Consider the following 21,893-nt stretch of genomic DNA (forward strand, 5'->3'; position numbering starts at 1 on the left):
GTTTTCTTGTGTTCCCTCGTGGTTTCTGTTTTCATGGCACTTCCTCTGATCCTATTATTTCAAGAGGAGTTCTCTTCATTGTAAGATTTCCTTATACCTTCCCTCCTTCAGTGCTGGGGTCATATTGTGGTTACCACCATGGATTGTAGGGCTTCCAAAAGTAGAGACTGAGACTAGGACTGTGGCAGAATCCTAAAGCATAAGGGTTCTGCTATTGATTTGGTGTGATTAAGAGGATCATTTAGTACACCATGGCTTGCCAAATTCATCTTCCTGAAAGATTTTAGCATGTCACTACTCTGAGAACTGCTACTGATGCCCATGAGCTAACTTCCAGATTTCTCATTTGGCATTCTCAGCTTGACACTCAAAGTCTTTTGTGACCTAGCCTCAGCTTATCTAACTTTTGTATCTGAGCCTCTTACAAAGGGCCAGGTTTACAACAATACTGTATGAGGATGTATTCTGATGGAAGTGGAAATCTTCAACATAAAGAAGATCCAACTCACTTCCAGTTGATCAATGATGGACAGAGGTAGCTACACCCAGAGAAGAAACACTGGGAGGGGAATGAAAATTGTTAGCACTAATATCTGTCTGCCCAGGTTGCATATACCTTCGGATTCTAATGTTTATTGTGCAACAAGAAAATGATATTCGCACACATGTATTGTACCTAGACTATATTGTAACACATGTAAAATGTATGGTATTGCCTGTCGTCGGGGGGAGGGAATAGAGGGAGGGGGGGTAATTTGGAAAAATGAATACAAGGGATAATATTATAATATATATATATATAATAAAAAAAAAAGAATATAAAGAAAAAAAAAAAAAAAAAACAAAGGGCCAGGTTTACTTTGGGAATATTCTCACCTCTCCTATTCATAGGATCAATACCTACCCTCTGCTTCATCAAAAATTTGGAAAATATTATATGATCCCATTTAATGTGTCATCACTGACTTCCCACAAAGCTAAAAAGAAGAAGAAGAAGAAGAAGAAGAAGAAGAAGAAGAAGAAGAAGAAGAAGAAGAAGAAGAAGAAGAAGAAGAAGAAGAAGAAGAAGAAGAAGAAGAAGAAGAAGAAGAAGAAGAAGAAGAAGAAGAAGAAGAAGAAGGAAGAAGAAGAAGAAGAAGAAGAAGAAGAAGAAGAAGAAGAAGAAGAAGAAGAAGAAGAAGAAGAAGAAGAAGAAGAAGAAGAAGAAGAAGAAGAAGAAGAAGAAGAAGAAGAAGAAGAAGAAGAAGAAGAAGAAGAAGAAGAAGAAGAAGAAGAAGAAGAAGAAGAAGAAGAAGAAGAAGAAGAAAAGAAGAAGCAGCAGCTTTTTTAGGAAACAAACCAGAATACACAGCAAAGCTCTCTGAAAATAAAGACATCTTCCAATGAATATCCCATCCCGAGAGGCCTGTGTAGCGTCTCAATCTCTCATAGTCCCAAATTTACAGATGAGAAAACAAGTCAAAGCATTTCTAGTCATATGAAAAGGTGCTCTAAATCACTATTGATCAGAAAAATACAAATTAAGACAATTCTGAGGTACCACTACACACCTCTCAGATTGGCTAAGATGACAGGAAAAGATAATGATGAATGTGGGAGAGGATGTGGGAAAACTGGGACATTGATACATTGTTGGTGGAGTTGTGAACTGGTTCAACCATTCTGGACAGCAATTTGGAACTATGCCCAAAGAGCCATCAAATTATGCATACCCTTTGATCCAGTAGTGTTTCTATTAGGCTTGTATCCCAAATAGATCTCATAAAGAAGGGAAAGCAACCCACATGTGCAAAATTGTTTGTGGCAGTCCAGTTTGTGGCAAGAAACTGGAAAGTGAAGGGATGCCCATCAGTTGGAGAATAACTGAATAAGTTATGGCATATGAATGTTATGGAATATTATTATTCCCATAAGAAATGATTAGAATGATGATTTCAGAAAAAGCTTGGAGAGACTTACATGAACTGATGCTAAGTGAAATATGGAGATCATTATTTATGGCAACAACAAGATTATACAATAATCAATTCTGATGGACACGGGTCTCTTCAACAATGAGATGATTCAAACTAGTTCCAAAGATCCTTGTGATGGAGAGAGCCATCTACACCCAGAGAGAGAACTATGGAAACTGAGTGGATCATAACATAGCATTTTCACTCTTTTTGTTATTATTTGCTTGCATCTTGTTTTCTTTCTCATTTTTTTTCCTTTTTGATCTGATTTTTCTTGGGCAGCATGATAATTATGGAAATATGTATAGAAGAATTACACATGTTTAACATATTGGATTACTTGCCAACTAGGGGAGTGGGTGGGGGGAAGGAAGGGACAAATTATAACACAAGATTTTGTAAGGTGAATGTTGAAAACTATCAATACATATATTTGGAAAATTAAAAGCTTTAATTAAAAAAAAAGAAAAGAAAACAGGCCAAAGGAAATTAAGTGACATCTAAGGTCAGAGTTGAATTCGAACCTAGGTTCTCTGAGTTCAGAGTCAAGACTTTTTCCGCTGTACAACACTTGTCTCCTATAGTTTATTTTTTATTTTGTTTTTAAGACAATCACAGTTAAGTAACTTGCCTAGGATTACACAGCTTGTAAGTGGCTGAGGCCAGATTTAAACTCAGGTCCTCCTGACTTCAGAGTTGGTGCTTTATCCATTATATCACATAGCTGCCTAATGTCCTATAGTTCTACTCAGCTTCTCCAAAGAATTGAAGTACCCAGGCGAGAGAAAAACAGAGCAGCCAAAATAATGAAGTTTTAAGAAAGTTTATTACTGGCCAGGACTGATCCCCTAAAACCAAGACTAGAGGGGTCAGCAATGAGTTGCCTCAGGACCATATATTTATAGAAAGAAGAGAGAGAGAGAGAGAGACATCAAAATGTTTCTTGATACATTTGTCATAAAAAGGAATTTCTATTCTAAACAGGAGGCAAAAAGTTATACTCTAAGGGTGTCATTCCCAGACAGCAATAAGCATTATTTCTTTAAGCTTATCAAGTTGTCAAGGTCTCGAGTTTGTCAGGACAGCACATCTGGGTTGTTAAAAATACCATCTGCATTAGGGAGTGAAGAACTAGTAATAAACTTCTAACTACAAAGATTCAAGATTATGTGTCTCACAGTCCCATTTGGGATGCTTTTCCACTTCAGTATCATTGTAGTTTAGAAGCTATCAAAGGAACATAAATTTAGAACTAGAAAGGACTTGGGAGGCCATCATTCATAACTCTCTCATTTTAGAGTTGAGAAAATCAACCACAAAAATGTAAGTAATTTGTCCAAGATCACACAGTGAAAGTAGAGTTCTTCCAACCTTTCAGCACAGTGTATTTACTCACAACTTATGTACTTTGGTGGGGTTGAAAACCACCCTTGTCGTGGGCATTTTTCTGCCACCACTGAAAGGAACACTGTAGTTTCCTTGTCTTGGCCAAAGAGTTAGGCACTCCTGTATCAAAGCTCTACCCAGTCTTCAAAAAAGAGGGGCTGATGCTCTGGAGATCTCCCATGTATTGTTAAGTTCCTAACCGTATCTATCCAAAAGATAGGATAGGAATCAGGAACTCTCTTACTTCTCCTCAAATAGTTGTGATAAACTATAAATATGAATAATGATGAATAAAAATAAAGATGAATAAAGAAAAAGGAGGTTTTGGATTCAAGACTTGTCTCTCTACTATATTGGCTTTATGATTCTATACAACTCATAATTTCTCAATGCCCTCAACAACAGTCGGACTAAATTGAAGAACACTGTCAATTTGAACTGGTAGAGGGAGGTTTTTTGGTTGTTGGTAGAAGTTTGCTACACAATGCTATCTTTCTTTTTTTTGCCACCTGGGCAGATATGAAAAGAGAGCTTTCTGCAAGTCTAGGGGCTGGATAAAGTGCCCCAATGTGTTCCCAATCTTCCATGGGCCAACTTTTTATGATTATTCAAATTATTAGACTGTCATTTGGCATTCCCAATAGACTTAGGATAGAAAATGCATCTGCATTCAGAAAAAGAACTATGAAGATGAAATGTAAATCAATACATCCTATGTTCACTTGTTTGTTTTTTTTTCCCTTCTCCCATGGTTTTCCCTTTTGTTCTGATTTTTTCTCTCCCAATATGATTTGTAAAGCAATGTGTATTAAAAATAAATTTTTTTAAAAGTAAAAGAAAAAGACAATTTGGCACTTATATGGAAGGGTGGAGCAGTGTGCTTCTCAAGGGAACTTTAGGGATAGAAAGGGTTGGGGAAAGAAAAGTACCCACCTCATACTTTCTCATTTTTTTCTTATACCTCCCCTAAATGAACCTTCTGCTTTATCCAGATTCTTAATCATTTTTTTCTAAGTTTGCCTTATCTTTTTCTAGTCTCCATAACTTTACTCCCAGTATTCCCTTCTCAATCCAAGACTTCTTAGTCAGCTATAGTATATGGAGTAACACCAATATTACCTGCCTCACAGAGCTGTAATGAGCTTCAAATGATATGTAGAGTATGTAGAGTTCTTAGCAAAAATTTAAAGCAAAACATAACTGTCAGTAATTTTTACAGTAATTGTGACAGGTAATTTGGATGCTATATGCACATTACTGGGAAAGGATCCAGAAGGCATCCATCATTGAGGGAGTGTGATATATAATTTGCCCACCAGGTGGTGAGCTAATTCAGTCACCAATAATTTTGACAGTCTGTTGAGGAAGAGTCTCCCAAATAGCCAACTCCCTTACCCTGAGAAAAAGCACTTGGCAGAGAGAGGGGAAAAAAATACACACACACATGCATGTGTACACATACATGTATGCATGTTATATATGTTATTACAATTGAATGTGTATTATAAATACATATATATTATATATACCATATGTATATTTATATATACTATTATACTATACTATATACTATACTATATGGCTGGAATTTGGCTAGGAAACAATGTGCCATTTGACTCAAAATTTTTGTAAATTTTTAAGAAAGCCTCTGGCTCTGCTACTATTTAACCATCATTTTTTAAACCTGGTATTTCCTGGTTCTACATTCAGATAACTCACCCTCTCAATATACTGAAGCATAACATAATCAGAATACAATGAAAATTGTCAAGCATTCAGATATGGAATTTTCCAATGAATTGTCTCCCTAAACCTCCTCTAGCTAGCCCTCCTGACTTTTTTTTTGGGGGGGGGGTAGAAGGGGAGTCCCAAGATGCTCATCACCTCTAGCTATGGCAAAGATCAAGGGGAGGAGGTGGATGTCAGAGTCCTTGGTGTCATTTCTCTAAACACTTCTATTTCCTTCAATCCATTCTTATGAACAATAACTTGAGTCATGTGAATTACTTGTGTGTGAGTTATGTGGGTCCAACAATAATTTAAATATAAGCTAAATTCAAAAAGAAATTTATGTATCCAAATTGGGAGCAAAAACAGAAATCAGAGAAAGTATACATAGAACATATACCAGACAACACAGAATTGCTGTGTTGGGAGAGATTGGGAGAGATCTTTCACTCTGTGTTGTCTGATATATGTTGATATATATATATATATATATATATATATCCTACGTTGAAAAGAGCCATGTCTGTCAGAATTGATCATCATATAATTTTGCTGTTGTCATGTACAATATTCTCCTGGATCTGCTCATTTCACTCAGCATCAGTTCCTGTAAGTCTCTCCAGGCCTTTCTGAAATCATCCTGTTGGTCATTTCTTTTTTTTTTTTTTTTTAATTTTTTATTTTATTTTATAATTATAACATTTTTTGACAGTACATATGCATGGGTAATTTTTTACAACATTATCCCTTGCACTTACTTCTATTCAGATTTTTTCCCTTCCTCCCCCAACCCCCTCCCCCTGATGGCAAGCAGTCTTATATATGTTAAATATATTACAGTATAATTTAGATACAATATATGTGTGTAGAACCGAATTTTTTGTTGCACAGGAAGAATTGGATTCAGAAGGTAAAAATAACAGTTTACATTCATTTCCCAGTGTTCCTTTTCTGGATGTAGCTGGTTCTGTCCATCATTAATCAATTGGAATTGGATTAGCTCTTCTCTATGTTGAAGAAATCCACTTCCATCAGCATACATCCTCGTACAGTATCATTGTTGAAGTGTATAATGATCTTCTGGTTCTGCTCGTTTCACTCAGCATCAGTTGATGTAAGTCTCTCCAAGCCTCTCTGTATTTCTCCTGTTGGTCATTTCTTATAGAACAGTAATATTCCATAACATTCATATACCATAGTTTACCCAACCATTCTCCAATTGATGGACATCCATTCATCTTCCAGCTTCTAGCCACTATGAAAAGGGCTGCCACAAACATTTTGGCACATACAGGACCCTTTCCCTTCTCTAGTAGTTCCTTGGGGTATAAGCCCAGTAGTAGTATGGCTGGGTCAAAGGGTATGCACATTTTGATAACTTTTTGGGCATAATTCCAGATTGCTCTCCAGAATGGTTGGATTCTTTCACAACTCCATTGTTGGTCATTTCTTACAGAACAGTAATATTCCATAACATTCATACACCACAATTTATTCAGCCATTCTCCAATTGATGGGCATTTGCTCAGTTTCCAGTTTCTGGCCACTACAAAGAGGGCTGCCACAAACATTCTTGCACATACAGGTCCCTTTCCCTCTTTTAAGATTTCTTTGGGATAGAGGTCCAGTAGAGACACTGCTGGATCAAATTTGATAGCACTTTGGGCATAGTTCCAAATGACTTTGCAGAATGGTTGGTTGAATTCAAGTCCACCAAAAAGATATATGGATTTCTTGGCTAATTGCTGTGTGTGTGTGTGTGTGTGTGTGTGTGTGTGTGTGTGTGTGTGTGTGTGTGTGTGTTCATTATGGAGCTGTCATTCAGCACGAAGGGATCCAAGCATTGAATATAAAGCTTGAGGAAGTGCTTCCTCCATTAATGAAGCATCAAACAGAAGTTAGCTTGAACCTGAAGACAGTATCCCTTAGATTAATAAAATTTAAAGAAGCAGATAGAGATTATTCTAAATGTTGACTCCTTTCTCTCCTTAAGAGAGTAGAATGACAGCCTCTAGCTTCAACTTCCTATATCCCCTTCCTGGCAGGTATTAATGTCTCCTTTGGAGAAGGGTGAGAAGAAGAGGCTAGAGATTTCTATTCTTGCTTTCTTTGAGTTACACAAAGACATTCCTATGCTACATGTGAGAGACAGCCCTTGCAATACTAGTTTCATTTTGTGACAATGTAGCAGGTGTCTTTATTTATAGTCTCTTCCAAAGTGACTTAGTCTTTTCCTCAATCAGTCTTATATTGACATTTCTTCAGACATATTGAGATTTCTTCAGAAAGAAGGCAGTTGATATAACTTATTATTCTCATGATATTAGAGATAACCTTTGTGAGTAACTTTTCCTAGTAACATTTAATTAGCCTTAACTAAAACATTACTTAAAATACAAATCAAACATACAAAATTTGCATGACATTTTACCCATAAAGATGGATCACACTTTTCTACTAATGCCTACAGTATCTATAAAGAGAAAGAGCATAAACATAAAAATTCCAAGTTAGTAAAATAAGGGTCGAGGACATCTGTGACCAGAACAATTCACAACCCTGGAAGTGTGAACTTCAATGTCCTATTTCTGTCTTGAGAACTTCCCATAAATTAATTTTTTTTAATGAGAAGAGTTCAATATGGGGGGGAAATGCTTCCATTGTCAAACTATGCTAATCCATGCTATGCTGGACCATCTGATTGATTAAAGCATCTGAGCTGGATAAGACAATATAATAAGCTGCTTCCTCTATGGTTTGTTTCTAAGCATTTCTCTATTAAGCTAAGCTTGCTCTTGAAAAGCTACTGCAATATACTCTCTGCTTCTAAATTTGTCAGGGGTATTTGAGGTGTCCAGAGGAACACTTCTGGTTTGAGGGCTTATTGAGCCTTTTCATGGCTCTTCACCCACCTTTGGTGCCCACCTTCACCTATCACCTGTGGCTCCAAGAAACTGTAGCATGATCAAAAGCCACACTCTGGGAAACTGTCTTGGCAAATGGGCAGACAGGTTGAAGATAACTGGGAGGCTTCAAACCCATTGGTGAGTTATGTGGATGTCTATCCTGAGCATGTGAAGACTTCCCTTTTCAGAATGGACAGATAAGAACAATTTGCTCCAATGGCCACAAAGACTGTTGAAGTTGGTGCTGTGGAGCACTTAGAGCTTGGTCATACATGAAAGACGCATTGCATCCCAAACATCACCAGTGTCCCTGACTTTCATGCTGCCACTTGATTTTGATGACTCAGGAAGAGAGAAGGAAGCTGACAACTTTATATAACTCTGTTTCCTTTAAATACTCATTGGCCCTCTTCAAAAATGAAGGCCAAAGAACAACAATGCCTCTAAATTTAGCAAAAGCCTCTCCAACTCTGACTGTTCCTTTGCTAAGATTCTTTTTCCCCTTGATCCCTTAGTAACAGCAGAAAGCAATGACAATATCTTCTGTGTTTTTCTTCTTTTAAGCAGCAGGTGGCAATAGAGAGAAGAGCTCAGTTTCTCTGGCCAACCAAATCTGTCAGGTGACAGTGAGAGAACTATAACCTCTGAAATCTGTTCTTTTATCTTTCTTCATGTTTCATCAGCTGGGTCTTCTCTTCAAGAGACCTTATTTTATCTCATAGGAACAAAATTTTCACTTTCTGTCACTAAGCCATAGTCAGTAAAGTACATTTGACAAACAATAATAAAATATTTAGAGGTTCAGGCAATGGGTTGGTCATAGGATTAAGAATGTGGGTCTACATAGACTCTGGTGAGCTTGTTAGTAAGTTAGAAAGCATTTGTGATCTGCTTGAACCTACACTAACAAAATCATGCTCTGGGCTAACTATACTCTCATAATTACAGAGTAAGTGGTTTGACATAAATATATTCTCCAGATATTAACTTTCAAAGTCTTCAATTTGCATACACCAATAAACCTTTGAAACCTTGTTTCATGTTCATTCCAAAATTCAACAGCAGTCTTAGACAAATGAGTAACTGCTGTCTCAGAACACTGAGATAGATGTAGCTCAGCAACTAGCCCCTGATTAAGCAATTTCTTTATTAATTCAGCACAGACTATGCTTAGAAGAATGCTGTCAAATTCTTCCATACTTTAAAATTTCAAGGATCCATGACTTTATTAGTATGGTCCAGAATAATCTACAAGCCCACCATGACTTAGTAGATACCTCTCCAGAGTCATCATAGGCCCCAAATTCATCACCCTGTCACCAACCTATTACCTGAGCCTCTCTGAGTTAGCTAAAACTGTTCTCGGACAACAGATCTTAATCCATTCCTGAGTCTATATTCAAATCCTTTCCAATTTGGTGGAAGCTACCTGGGCTTTTGCTGTTCTGGCATAACTTTCCAAGAACCTGCAGTTACCTCCCCCGTCATGATGTGGATTCTGGAGGAGGGCTTGCCCGTCTTATTAGGTTATAGTGAAGATCAAATTATATAATGAAAGTGAAAGTGCTTTGAAAGGATTCAGAAAAGTGTGCAAATGTGGTATCTTGTTGTTATAACAATCCACACATATTTACTAGACACAGAAGATGTGTCTGGGATCATGGAGGGTTCAGAAAAATACTTCACATTTATGAATGCTTTATGGCTTCCAAAAATATATGATATAGAGGTGAGAAGTCTGGATCTTAGGACAGGAGACCTGGGTTCTACCTTAGTTCTGTTCTTTACTATTTTCAAAACTTTAAATGATCACTTAACCTCTATGGGCCTCAGTTTTCATGGCTATAAAATGAGGATATCAGATAGGTTGACTTTTGAACTTTCTCCTAGTATTATCCCCATTCTACTGATTCGGAAACTGAGGTTCGAGGCTGCGAAATGAGTTTCCCCAGGATCATGGCAAGATCAGAATTAAAACTTTTTCCAGTACAACTAGATGTCTTTCCGGTCCTGCCCCGGTGGAGTATTCTATCACCGCACCGGCAAGGAAGGGAACAAACCCAATCCCCGGAGAAAACTTAAAACAGAAATAGTAACTTTGGGGGTGAGGAGAAACCGGCGTACTCCTACCAGAGGAAAATAAATCACGTGACTTCTCGGCAACTGGCTGGGTTTTGGTTGCAGCTCCTAACTTGCTTTTGAGCCGCGAAGTTTCATTTTTGCAGCTGTGAATGGTTGAGGTCGCAGGCTCTTCAGATGCCGGGAGCGGCGTTGGGGAGCGGCAGAGAGTGATGCTGAGAAGGGCCGGAGAGCCTCTGGAAAGCCAGGGTGGTACGCGCTCGGTGAGTCCTGAGGGAGGGGAGGGGGGGACGGGGGGACGCGCATCTGCCCCGCCAGGGCGCAGACTGGAACCCCGACTGTCATTCCCCTGAAACACGCTTTCCCTCTGACGCGTCCAGTCTGTGTCATTTTCTTCAGCCTCAAGGATGGAACTCTGCGGAGCGGGGTTGGGGGAGTCAGGGGCGGTCTGTCCAGTAGAGGCAGTCCTGGGGGTCAAAGCAGACCACAGCAACCTCCTCTGAGATTGGGAGAGTTCTTTTGGGGAAGGAACATTTCCAGTGTGAGGGATCCCTCTTTCCGAGCAGAGGAGCTCCCAGGGAGGAGCGAACTTACTCTGGAGAACCTCTCTCTGCCCGTAGAGAATCTGGCCTGAGGGTTAAGGGGGTGACTTCCATTAAGTTCCCTGGAAAGGGCTTCAGGTTTCCGAACCGTGCATACTTGTTTTAACAAAACTAAGGGCGCCTCTGGAAGCCCAGGCCGTCTTGACTTGCCTCTTCTGAGGGACAGCTTGAGTAAGGAAAGTGGATCAGAATTGGGACTGGATCCCCAGGCTCTACTTTTCTTTCCTTTTATGGTATTTTGAATTAAAATCTTGGCTTCTTCAAGCTAGATCTCGAAAGATCCTTTCTTCTGACTCCTTATTTTGGTATCCTTAAAGATAAGTTTATGTTTTAGTACCAAATGGGTAAAGAGACCAGGAGCAAGCAGACTTTTAACAAAGAGAGGAGACTCCTCTTTCTTATTGGTCTGCCGAGCCCTTTTCTACCATTTAGGGGTAAAAAGAATATTTTGGGACTGTTTTAGAATAATAGATCCAAAGCCAAGGTTAGTTCTGGAAGAGATATTTGAACAGGAAATATCAGAGTTGGGGAAAAAAAATATTATCACACAGAATGTCAAGCTGGAAGGAAACAGAAGACCAAGTCTCAGAACTGGCAGGGGTCAGCAGATAGAGGGTTAGAAGTCAGGAAGGCCTGAATTTCAATCCCCTCCTCTAGATGTGTGTGTGACTCTGGGCAGGTCCCTTAACCTTTTTCAGCATTAGTTTCCTCATCTGTAAAAATGGTTATAATAATATCCCCTCTATCACAGGAGTTTTGTAAATATCAAATAAAATGATATAGTAATGCCCTTTGCAAACCTTAAGGTACTGTAAATGTTAACTGTCTAGTTTATCAATTCTTTTTACAGATGAAGGGAATTAAGATTTTCCAACAGAGTAGATTGTCTTCCTCCTGGGATCCTTGGGAAACAAGGGTATAGCCAGAATGAGAGTTATTTTTCATAATCATAATACATAAAATTTATATTTAGAGTTTTATAACTTTTCAAAGCTTTTTCATACACATAAATACACACACACACAATGAGCATCTTGACTTAAACTTCACAGAAAACTTTTAATTCAAGCAGAGTAATTTTCATCATCCCCATTTCCCGGAGGAGAAAAAGCAAGGTTCAGACATGAAGTGGTCACTTGGCTAGTCTTAATAGAGTTGAGTATAGATTTCAGGTCTTTCAGCTTCTAGATTGATGCTTTTCCTACTACCACATTGTATCTCTCTAAGTTTTGTCTAAGTCTTCTGGATAAGGAGCTGTGTTGTAACATTTCTATAATATTTGGGTTAACCTGATGGAAATTCCAAAGGAAGAAGTTGGGCCAGTTTTTTCTCTAATCCTGCCCGCTTTTCCCCCATTCTTGAACTGAATCCTAATATGTTTGTTGGTTCTAATCGCCATATGGTTGGTCAGTTGTTGTCCTTTCTTGAAGAGGACCAAAATAACACCACTATGTCAGAGTCAAGCTTCAGTGTGTCCAGCTGTGGCTGATCAAGCCAATCTGAGCATGGAAGGGTCTACCACAGCTTGAGCACAAATAGTCTATAGGAACATTTGGAATAGAGCTCTCTCTAAATTTGTGCATCTCATATTTCTTTCAAACTATTGATATTCTGCTTTGCTCACAGAGCACAGTACTTTCTTTGATAGAGGCAGGCCATGGTGGACAGTCCTGTGCCAGTGTCTCCCATATCTCCCAATCCATTCCAAAGTTCTTCACAAAGATCTTGAAAGTGTTCTTCTATTGCTTCTTCTGACTTCCGTGTAAACACTTGTCATTGTGAGTTCTTTGTAAAATAGTCTTTTCAGCAAACTTATGTTTGGTATTTGAACAAGTGACCAGCCCCTTGGAGTTGCACTCTCAAATTAGCAGTTCAGTTGGAGAAAAGACTTTTTTTGTCCCATATTTTATCTTGTCATGTGATCTTCACAATTTTCCCAACACAATTAAAATGGAAGCAATTCTATTTCCTGGCATGATGTTGAAATGTTATCTGAATTGCTTCCATATTAGATTATTTAGCAAATTGTAAGTCTACAGATATACTGACATTGTATGCTTGTAAAATCTGGGACCCAGTTTTTTCTAGTTATCCCTTTTGTATCATGACTTTATCCATCATGATTTAGATATATTGTAAGTTGGCATAAAAAATTAAATGGGAATTTTGGGGCAGTTTTGCAGACACACAGAAGACACAAGAAGGCCAGCAGATAACACAGAAAAGGTTTGGAAACTCAGAAATGCATAAAATATATGTATAGCATTATATAACATCTTGTCTTTTAATGCCATAGCAATTCAGACTTCTGGTGTGAAGGGATTTTACATGGATTTTTTCAAATTACTGGGGTGCCACACCCCTAACCCCCCATGATATAGAAAGAATGACTGTACAACTTTCTTACTCTGAGATGCTTATTGAGGGAATGTATCTAGAATTTGGTGTCTGTGATTTTAATTTGTTAGAGAGGAGAGAGAAGGAGGAATTGACTGGAAAGGTGGGGGGTAGTAGAGTGGTTGATTGTGGCTGAGTCATGTTGTTGATTTAACAGTGTCACCAGAATAAGGTAGTAGACAAGACGGAATATGTAGGGGCTCCTGAACTATGAACAATCCTATAAAACTCTGACAGATCTATCATGTCATCTACATGGTTATTCCCTTTACCAAACCAAGTCAAAATCTTTCTACTTTTTATCCTGAATCATTTTTACTTGTTGCTTTTCATCAATTTGGAGGCAGATGTCATAAGGGATAGAATCCTGGAACGGGAAGAGCTAGGCCCAGGTCCCACCTCAGAAATATGACCTCATGAGTTGTTGGTACAGTAAATGTTTGTACACTAAACATTCGTTAAGACTAGACTATGTTTGGAGTTTGGGGATAAATTCTTAGAATGATTTTTTGCTGTTTAATTGCTTCAGTCATGTCTGACTTTGGTGTTTTCTTGGCAAAGCTACTGGAATTGTCTGAAGTTGGATTTGAACCCAGAGCTTGGTGTTCAATGCACTATGCTATCTAGCTGCTCTAGGTGAGAATTAATACGAAGGACATTGGGGTGGTTAGGTGGTGCAGTGGATAGAGCACCATCCTTGAAGTCAGGAGAACATGAGTTCAAATTTGGCCTCAGACACTTAACACTTCCTGGCTGTGTGACCTTGGTCAAGTCACTTAACCCTAATTGCCTCAGCCAAAAAAAAATAATAATAATAATAATACAATAAGACATTGTTCCTGCTCTGAAAGTTATTAATAGTTTCAAATATTTATATGGATTTGTGATCAAACAAGTACAGGCAACCCCTTCAAAGATGAGGATAATAACCCATTTATGCCTTCCCATCCTACAGAATATGAACAATGACTTTTGCCCACATTCTTTCATTCACTACAAGGGGCTGGCCAAACTTTCCAGAGGGCTTTCCTCAAGTTCTTCTGATGCTAAGAAGATACCAGTGAAACACAGGAACTGGCCAAATATGACTAGCCCATTACCACATGACTAGCTCATCTTTTTTAATTGCACATTTCTTCAGTAATAGCCTTTCCTTCAATTCTCTTCATTATTCCTTATTTTTTTTACATGTTTTAGCCTGTTCTTGCTCATCACCCAGTTCTTCATTATCATCTGAGCAATACTAATGTCTAATATCCAGGAGATTATAGCATTCCATAACTTATAGCTTGTTCACTGTAGGGAATATGATTTTATGATCTAAGAGGGGGACAGAGATACCATCAAAAATAACTGTGACACATAGTACTATATAAGTGATGATAGAGTTCCAAAGCAAGGGGCTGTGTGAAAGATTGTTACCAGCTGGTGAGATCAGTAAAGGATTTCTAAAGGGGGGATGAGGAAGAATTCAGCTGGTAAAGAAGACAGAAAAGTGTCTCTTGGCATGGAGAGTATCACATTCAATGGCACGGAATCATAGGGGTACATTTGATGTTCAGATGCCAGAGTAGATGAGTTTGACTATAGCATAGAGTGTGTAGAAAAGATTCTTAGGGGATATATCTGGAAGGGATGTTGGTGCCAGATTGTGGAGATTCTTGAATATCAGGCAGAGGAGTTTGAACTCATCAGCCAAGAGGGAATTATCATATTACCAAAATGATCGGTATTCATTTAAAAAAAAATACTTTTCTCTGACTGGATAGCATGAGCATCATTATAATTTTTTTTAAACTGGGTTTAATTCATTTTCACAGTTTAAGTGTAATTGGCTAAATGCAGAGAAACTTTACCACCCACAGAAAATTGGCTAGGCTGGGAAATTGTGTTTTCTGAGAAAACAAATATTAGTTCCAAGCATCTTTTTTGTTATAAACATAAGAAGAGTCTAAATAATGCAACTGACAATTAATTTGTAAAATTATGAAATGGTGGCAGGCACACCCTGTTCTTTGGGTATTTGCTGAGAAAGATCACTACTGGCAGTGGGAAATGGGTGGCAATAACACTCTAAAAATGTCACAGCAGATATAAGGGCTAATAGCAAAAACAAATACAAAAATAAGCAATGAAAAATGGAGACACAGAGACAAATGGCAACAGGGGGACAGGGAATGAGAGGTGAAGAAGGAAGGCATTATGAGGAAGAGGATGGGTAAGGGATGTGGCAGAAAGTATAAGCCATGTAAAAATGAAATAGAGTTGAGAGCTTGTAGCAGTATCTGATGGATATGGAAGAGTGCTCAGGGGTGAGGGTAGGGTACAGGAGGTTGAAATCTCATTTTCATAGGTTTTTGGGGGAAATAAACTAATTCCTACTATGCCATGTTGGGGTTAATCCATTAAACTCATTCACATTATTTCACAGTTATCTGTAAAACTTCAAAGTTATCAAAGTCAATACTTTTTTGATGTTCTTCTTGTCTGGATTTGTGGAAGTCTGAATTTTGTCTGGAATTTACATATCATAGGACTAGAAATTTGACAAGCAGTGCCAAGATAATTTCTTTTGATTCAGCACATATTACTAAGGTGTGAATTTTAATTCATATAGGATACAATTTGCATCTTTGGGATGGCCTGTGTGTGAATACAATAATGTATCAGAGTAGGATATATATCTGGAATGGTCTTGTTCTGGGTTTGAATCCTCACTATCCTTTACCATGTCTGGGTATGAAAAAGGTGATGGAGATTGAGCTGAATGTGCACTGACATCCAAAAATGCCCTTTGGAAGTTGATTTTCTAAATCTTTGCTCTTGGTTGATTTTCTTTGTTTCCTCCTTTCTTTCCCCAAATCTTGGTATGCCCTAATATTCTGCTTCTATATTTTAAAAGTTTATCTTATTTTTGCTAATATCTCTTTAATGTAATTTTCATTTTCAAATATATGGTACCCCCTTGCCTACCTATAGGACTACCTATTGGAATAAAGAAAAAATATACATATAATAAAAACATTCAAACATACAACTATGTCAGACAATAAATGCAGTATACTATTATTTCTCACCTTTGCAAAGAAGGATGCCTTCTCAGATATTTATTTAACTCTTCTTAGACCAAACTTGATCATTATAATTAGTGCTCAATTTCATCTTTTTGTTCTTTCTGTTTGCTTTGTTATAGTCACACATATAGCTTTCCTGGGGCGACTTATTTCACCTAGTATTACTTCATATAACTCTTCTTGAATTCTTCATGTTTCCTCATATCTTAAAAAACAACTCCTCAGTTTACTTAGCCATTTCCCAATCAGTGAGCTTCAACTTTCTTTTCTTTTCTTTCTTTCTTTTTTTTTCTGCCACAAAAAGTGCTTTTGTAAATAGCTAAATCCTGAGTAGTGCAAATAATGAATCCCATGAAGTGGTCATGTTATTCAAATTCATACTTTCCAGAGTTATCATTATATGTAAAATATGGACAGTAGTTCTGGTTCAATGGAAATATGAAATAAATAATTTTAAATAACTTTTAAAATATTATTGTTACTGTAATAATAGCAAATAAGAAAATATATTTCTAAGTTGGTGGTTTTTTTTTTTTACAAAGTAATAAGGTAGTTAAAGAAATTAAAATTTAAAAATTAAAAGCTGAATTAGAATTTTTAAATCAAATACTGAATATCAAACCTAAAGATAAAACTATGCCAACCACGTGATGAAAATCTCATTATTGTTTTAAAAAATATTTTAGGGGCAGCTAGGTGGTGCGGTGGATAGAGCACCGGCCTTGAGTTCAGGAGGACCCGAGTTCAAATCTGGTCTCAGACACCTAACACATCCTAGCTGTGTGACCCTAGGCAAGTCACTTAACCCCAGCCTCAAAAAAAAAAAATATATATATATTTTAGCAGTGTAGACTGAACTGTATTTTCTTTTTATGTTCATGCATATGCTAGTAAGTCAAAAGAACATTATGTACATCTTAGAGAATTTACATGCTCACATTCTAACCAAATGTAATTGGGACATTATTGAAAACCAGTTTTGATCCAATATTGCTATTCTTGCAATATTTTTAACAGCAAGAACAAAATAACTTGAAAACCAGTCTCCAAAAAGTTTTTGTCACCTCTGCTTTCTTAGTTGAAGACCACAATGATCACTGATTGTAATTTCTCAGAGAACTTGAAAATGTCAAGACCAATAAAAATGTATTGGTGTTGTATAAAAATCCCCTTCTGTATCACTCCTAACAAAAGTGTTAGGTGAACCTTAGACATTTTAAAACCAGATAGAGCATTTCTTAGAAATATAAGTTCTAGAAAATAGCATTTTCCAGAATAAACTTATTGTTACATTAGAATAAAAATTTGATGTAATTAAATAACATGAATATAATTATAATAATTCTAAAATAGAATGAAACAGAATGTGTGAAGCCATGGCATGTAACATATAACATTAATAAACAAAACAACAGAAAAAAGGCAAAACTACACAAATTTGTGTTTTTGTGTTTGTGTTCGCAAAAAGCATAAGGAACAGAATAGTATTGTAACATTAGAAATATGCATTTTTAAGTATATGGATTGAAGATTGCAATCCAAAATGTATTTTTCTAAACAGCTGCCATTCAGACAAAAGCTTCCAAGGTTAGTTAAGACAATGAAAGAAAATGGAAGTAGGTAGTAAAGAAACTTTTACTGCAAGCATTTATTGGTTTGACCACTTTTAAAATTGAGTTGAATTATATAATGTTAAAATCATCAGGAGAAGTGGCCAGTACAAATGAGGACCTGACAGTTAAATTTTGTTGCTCATTGTTTAGTCATGTCCAACTCTAAATATCAGAATAAACTTATTTCATACATATTAAAAAATTTTTCTTTACAATATCAGGATTTAGCTGTTAGGTGATGCAGTGGATAGAATGCTGGGCCTGAAGTCAAGAAGACCCATATTCCTAAGTTCAAATCTGGCCTCAGATATTTGTTAGCTATGTGACCTGTGTTACTTAACCATGTTTGCCTCAGTTTCCTCATCTGTAAAATTAGCTGAAGAAGGAAATGGCAAGCCACTCCAGTATCTATGTCAATACAATCTCAAAATGTGTCTTTCTCCCTTTGACCTCCTTCTAATATGTGCCTAGTAGATTCTTTGGGCCAGAGAGAATTGTCCTTTTAACTAATTTATTTGTACAATTCCAAATTGCATTTTTAGATGGTTGGATTAGTTCACAGGTTTACTAACAGTGTGTTAGTATGTAACTGTCTTTTAGCAGCCTCTGCAAAAATGACTTCCTATTTTGTGTCATCCTTGAAATTTTATTGGGAAAGAAGTAAAACTTTATAATTGTTTTGATTTGTATTTCTATTATTAGTAGTGATTTGAGGCATTCTTTCATGTGTTTGGAGCATTCTCAATATTTTTACTGAAGATTGTTTATTGACCTCCTTAGATCATTTATTCATTAGGGAATGGCTCTTGGTTTTATATATTTGCTTTAGTTCTCTCCATATCTTGGGTATCAAACACTAATGTGCGAGTTAATATGAATATTATTTCTTAGCTGCCACCTTCTAGTCTTATTCTAGCAGCATTGATCTTAATTATGTGAAAATTTACAAGTTTCATAAAATTGAAATTCTTTTGTGATACCTTTGATCTTTGTTCTATTAAAAATTCACCCCTAATCATAACAATGAAAAGTTCTAAACCTTGTTCTCTGTTAATTTAAAAAATTATTGTGACATAATTAGATTGTGTATTCATTTCAAACTTATTGTGGTACATGATATAAGCTGTTGTTCTAAATCTAATTTCTTCTCAACTGCTTTCTAATGTTCCCAGAAGTTCTTGTCAAAATAGGGAGTTTGTTTCTGAGTAATTTATGTTCCTGGATTTATTAAATGGTAGATTATTTCTGGTAGTGTTGCTGATGCTTTCTGATCTACTCTGTTCCCCTGATCTACTTTTCTACTTTTTTTTTTTTTAATCAGTAATAAAGAGCTTTGATGATTGATGTTTTATAATATAAATTAGACATGGAATTGCTATTTCTCCTTTGTTCTCCCTTTCTTAAATTATTAAAATCTAGATATTTTTCTCTTCCAAATAAGACTTTTAAAAATATTTGCCTAGTTCTACAAAAATCCCCCACAATAGTACGAAATAATCCTAAATCTGTAAATTAATTTAAACAGTATTGTCATTTGTATTATATAATTGCTTAAGTACAAACAATAAATATTCTTTAAATTACTTGAGTCTTTAAAGCTGCTTTGTATAAAAGTGGAAAGTTTTTTTTTTTTTTTTTTTTTTTAAGAAACTGAATGCTGAGTACTTCTATTGACCAAATTTGAGTATTTGAGTTGAGAAAATTTGCCTTCTTTCCTTCTTTGCAGATGCTGCATGTAACATATCATATGTACCATCAGACAAGACATATGTGTTGGTTAGAATTACTGAATTGGTTATTTTTCATTCTTTTATTTTTAATTTGTAACTTTTCTCAGCCTCACTTTCGTCATCTGTAAAGTGGAAATAATAATAGAATCTATCAGGCTTATTGTGAGAAAAAAATCAGACTATTTATAAAGTATTATATAAATGCTAGTTATTATTATAATTATTATTACCATCTTGATAGGTTGATTCCAAGGTATTTTATACATTTTGTAGTTATTTTCATGGCAGGGTTTCAAAAATTTTTTAATAATAGCTTTTTATTTTCATCATGCATGCGAATATTCACATTTCAACATTCATCCTTGTAAAACCTTGTGTTTTTGCAAATTTTTTCCTTCCTTGTGCTACAAATTTTTTTCCTTCCTTTTCCCTTCCCACCTCTCCTAAATAGCAAGTAATCTAAGTTAAACATGTGCAATTCTTCTGAACATATTTTCACATTTATCATGCTGCATAAGACAAATCAGATTAAAGAGAGAAAAAATGAGAAAGAAAACAAAAAGCAAGCAAACAACAACCAAAAAGGTGAAAATACTTTGTTCTGATCCACATTTAGTTCCCATAGTCCTCTTTCTGGATATAGTTGTCTCTTTCTATCACAAGTCTATTGGAATTGACCTGAATCACCTCATTGTTGAAAAAGAAATATAGAAAGTTATGCAGACAAAGAAAGCAGAATCTAGACAACAATATTGAAACTGACTACAACAATATGAAAAACATAACAATAGCAACAAAATCCTAAAAAATACATAGAGATAAAAGAAATCAGAAAGGCATATGGACGCAAGGAGAATATTTTTGCAATTATTTTGTTTAAATTACTATATACATATAAAAAGGTTTTGGGTTTTATTTATAATTTAATTATAATCACTTAAAATTGTAGTTGAATGTTTTTGTTGACACATTGTCATTTTTTGTCATATTTATTGTAAAAAAAAATTTTCTAATGAGGAAAATTATATTAGATTTGCTCTTTAGTTCCTTTCACCTCTGTCACTTTAAAATTGTGTTTTTACTAGCAATCTATTTTCAGTGGCGCCAAGAACACTTTCTCTTCTGACTATAAAGAATCATGAGCATTAAGAGATACAGGTTTTTTCCCCAACTCTGCCATGAATTTGCTATCATCTTTTAAGCAGATCATCTTTTTTGAGCCTCAGTTTATTCATCTGTTAAATGGAAATAATAATTCTCATTCTACTACCCCTACAGGGGTGTTGTAGAAATAAAAACTAAGGTTTGTGAAAGACCTTGAAAAAATAAAAGAGTACAAAATGAATCCTAAGTTTCACAGTCATTTCAGTTATTTTGGCAACAAGGAGTATGGAATCATAGATTTAGAGGTGGAAAGGGTTTTAGTGATCATCTCTAGGGGGTTTTAAGCTTTTTGTGTGTTATGGACCCTTTTGTTGAAGTCTTTGGACCCCTTTCAGAACAATATTTTTTAATGGATAAAACACATAGTATTATAAAGGAAACCAATTATAATGGAATATAGTTATATAGGTAGTATGTATGTAGGTACATACGTATTTGAGACTGATTTCTCTATCTTGCTCAGGCTGGAAGAGAAGCAGTCATCTTTTGTCCGATCCCACTGCTGATCAGCAGGAAAATTTTGATTCATTCTCTTTTGTTTGACCCACTACTAATATAAAATCATACAAAACAAATTTCTGAATTAGCCATGTTCTGGAGGTAAAGGGATCCTTCATTTATTTTCTTTTGGTTTTATTTTCCTTCTATTGGTTTTCTATGCCACATTATGTTTGGTCATTCTCCTTAGGTTGGATAAGTGCTCACTCCCATGATTTTATTAATGAAGAAACTAAGACTTCCTCAAGAAGCAGGGCTTGCTCATCCAATAACCCAGCTAAATAACGGCAGATCTGGCACTAAAAATGACTAGATCTCTTATCTCTTAATCTGATTTACTTCTAACTCTTGGTCTCTCCCAACTCTCAGGAATAAGGATGGAAACTGTGTAATCTTGTTTGTTATAGGAAGTGAGAATTTGGAAAATTTTGAGGGCCATTCATCTGACTAACTGTTTTTGTGGGATGAAAAACAGATTATGTGTTTCAGAATGACTGGCTGACACTTTCTCCCCACTATGGGAATTGAATTCCCAAAATGTTTCTCCATAGTTTCAAGTTTTTAGGTCACTAATCTGACCTTCAAGATTCTTCAGGATTGACCTGGCTCATTTGAGCCTTCTGGCTTAAAGCCACATCAGTCTCATAATATCTGAGGAAATCTCATTGAAGACCCTTGTTCAGACAAAATTACTGATTCCTCCTTGTCCTTAAAAGCCCCATCCTGTCCCTTCTGCTAATAAACAAGGGGATTTCCATCAC

At 36.2% G+C, this 21,893-nt stretch overlaps 1 protein-coding gene across 6 annotated transcripts in view; it reads left to right on the plus strand.

Annotated features, from left to right (window-relative positions):
• Positions 1-10,009: 10,009 nt before the first annotated feature.
• NLRC5 (NLR family CARD domain containing 5) overlaps positions 10,010-21,893 on the plus strand; it is a 93,490-nt gene continuing 81,606 nt past the window's right edge. For 2 of the 6 annotated variants that reach the window (XM_074293483.1, XM_074293482.1), the window contains exon 1: positions 10,017-10,317. The gene's annotated coding sequence lies outside the window, so the exon portion shown is untranslated. Of the gene's footprint in view, positions 10,318-21,893 lie in introns of all 6 variants that reach the window. The other 4 variants (XM_074293487.1, XM_074293486.1, XM_074293485.1 and 1 more) reach the window with 4 other exon arrangements.

The sequence above is a fragment of the Sminthopsis crassicaudata genome, chromosome 2 (genome assembly GCF_048593235.1).
Source record: "Sminthopsis crassicaudata isolate SCR6 chromosome 2, ASM4859323v1, whole genome shotgun sequence".
NCBI lineage: Eukaryota > Metazoa > Chordata > Mammalia > Dasyuromorphia > Dasyuridae > Sminthopsis > Sminthopsis crassicaudata.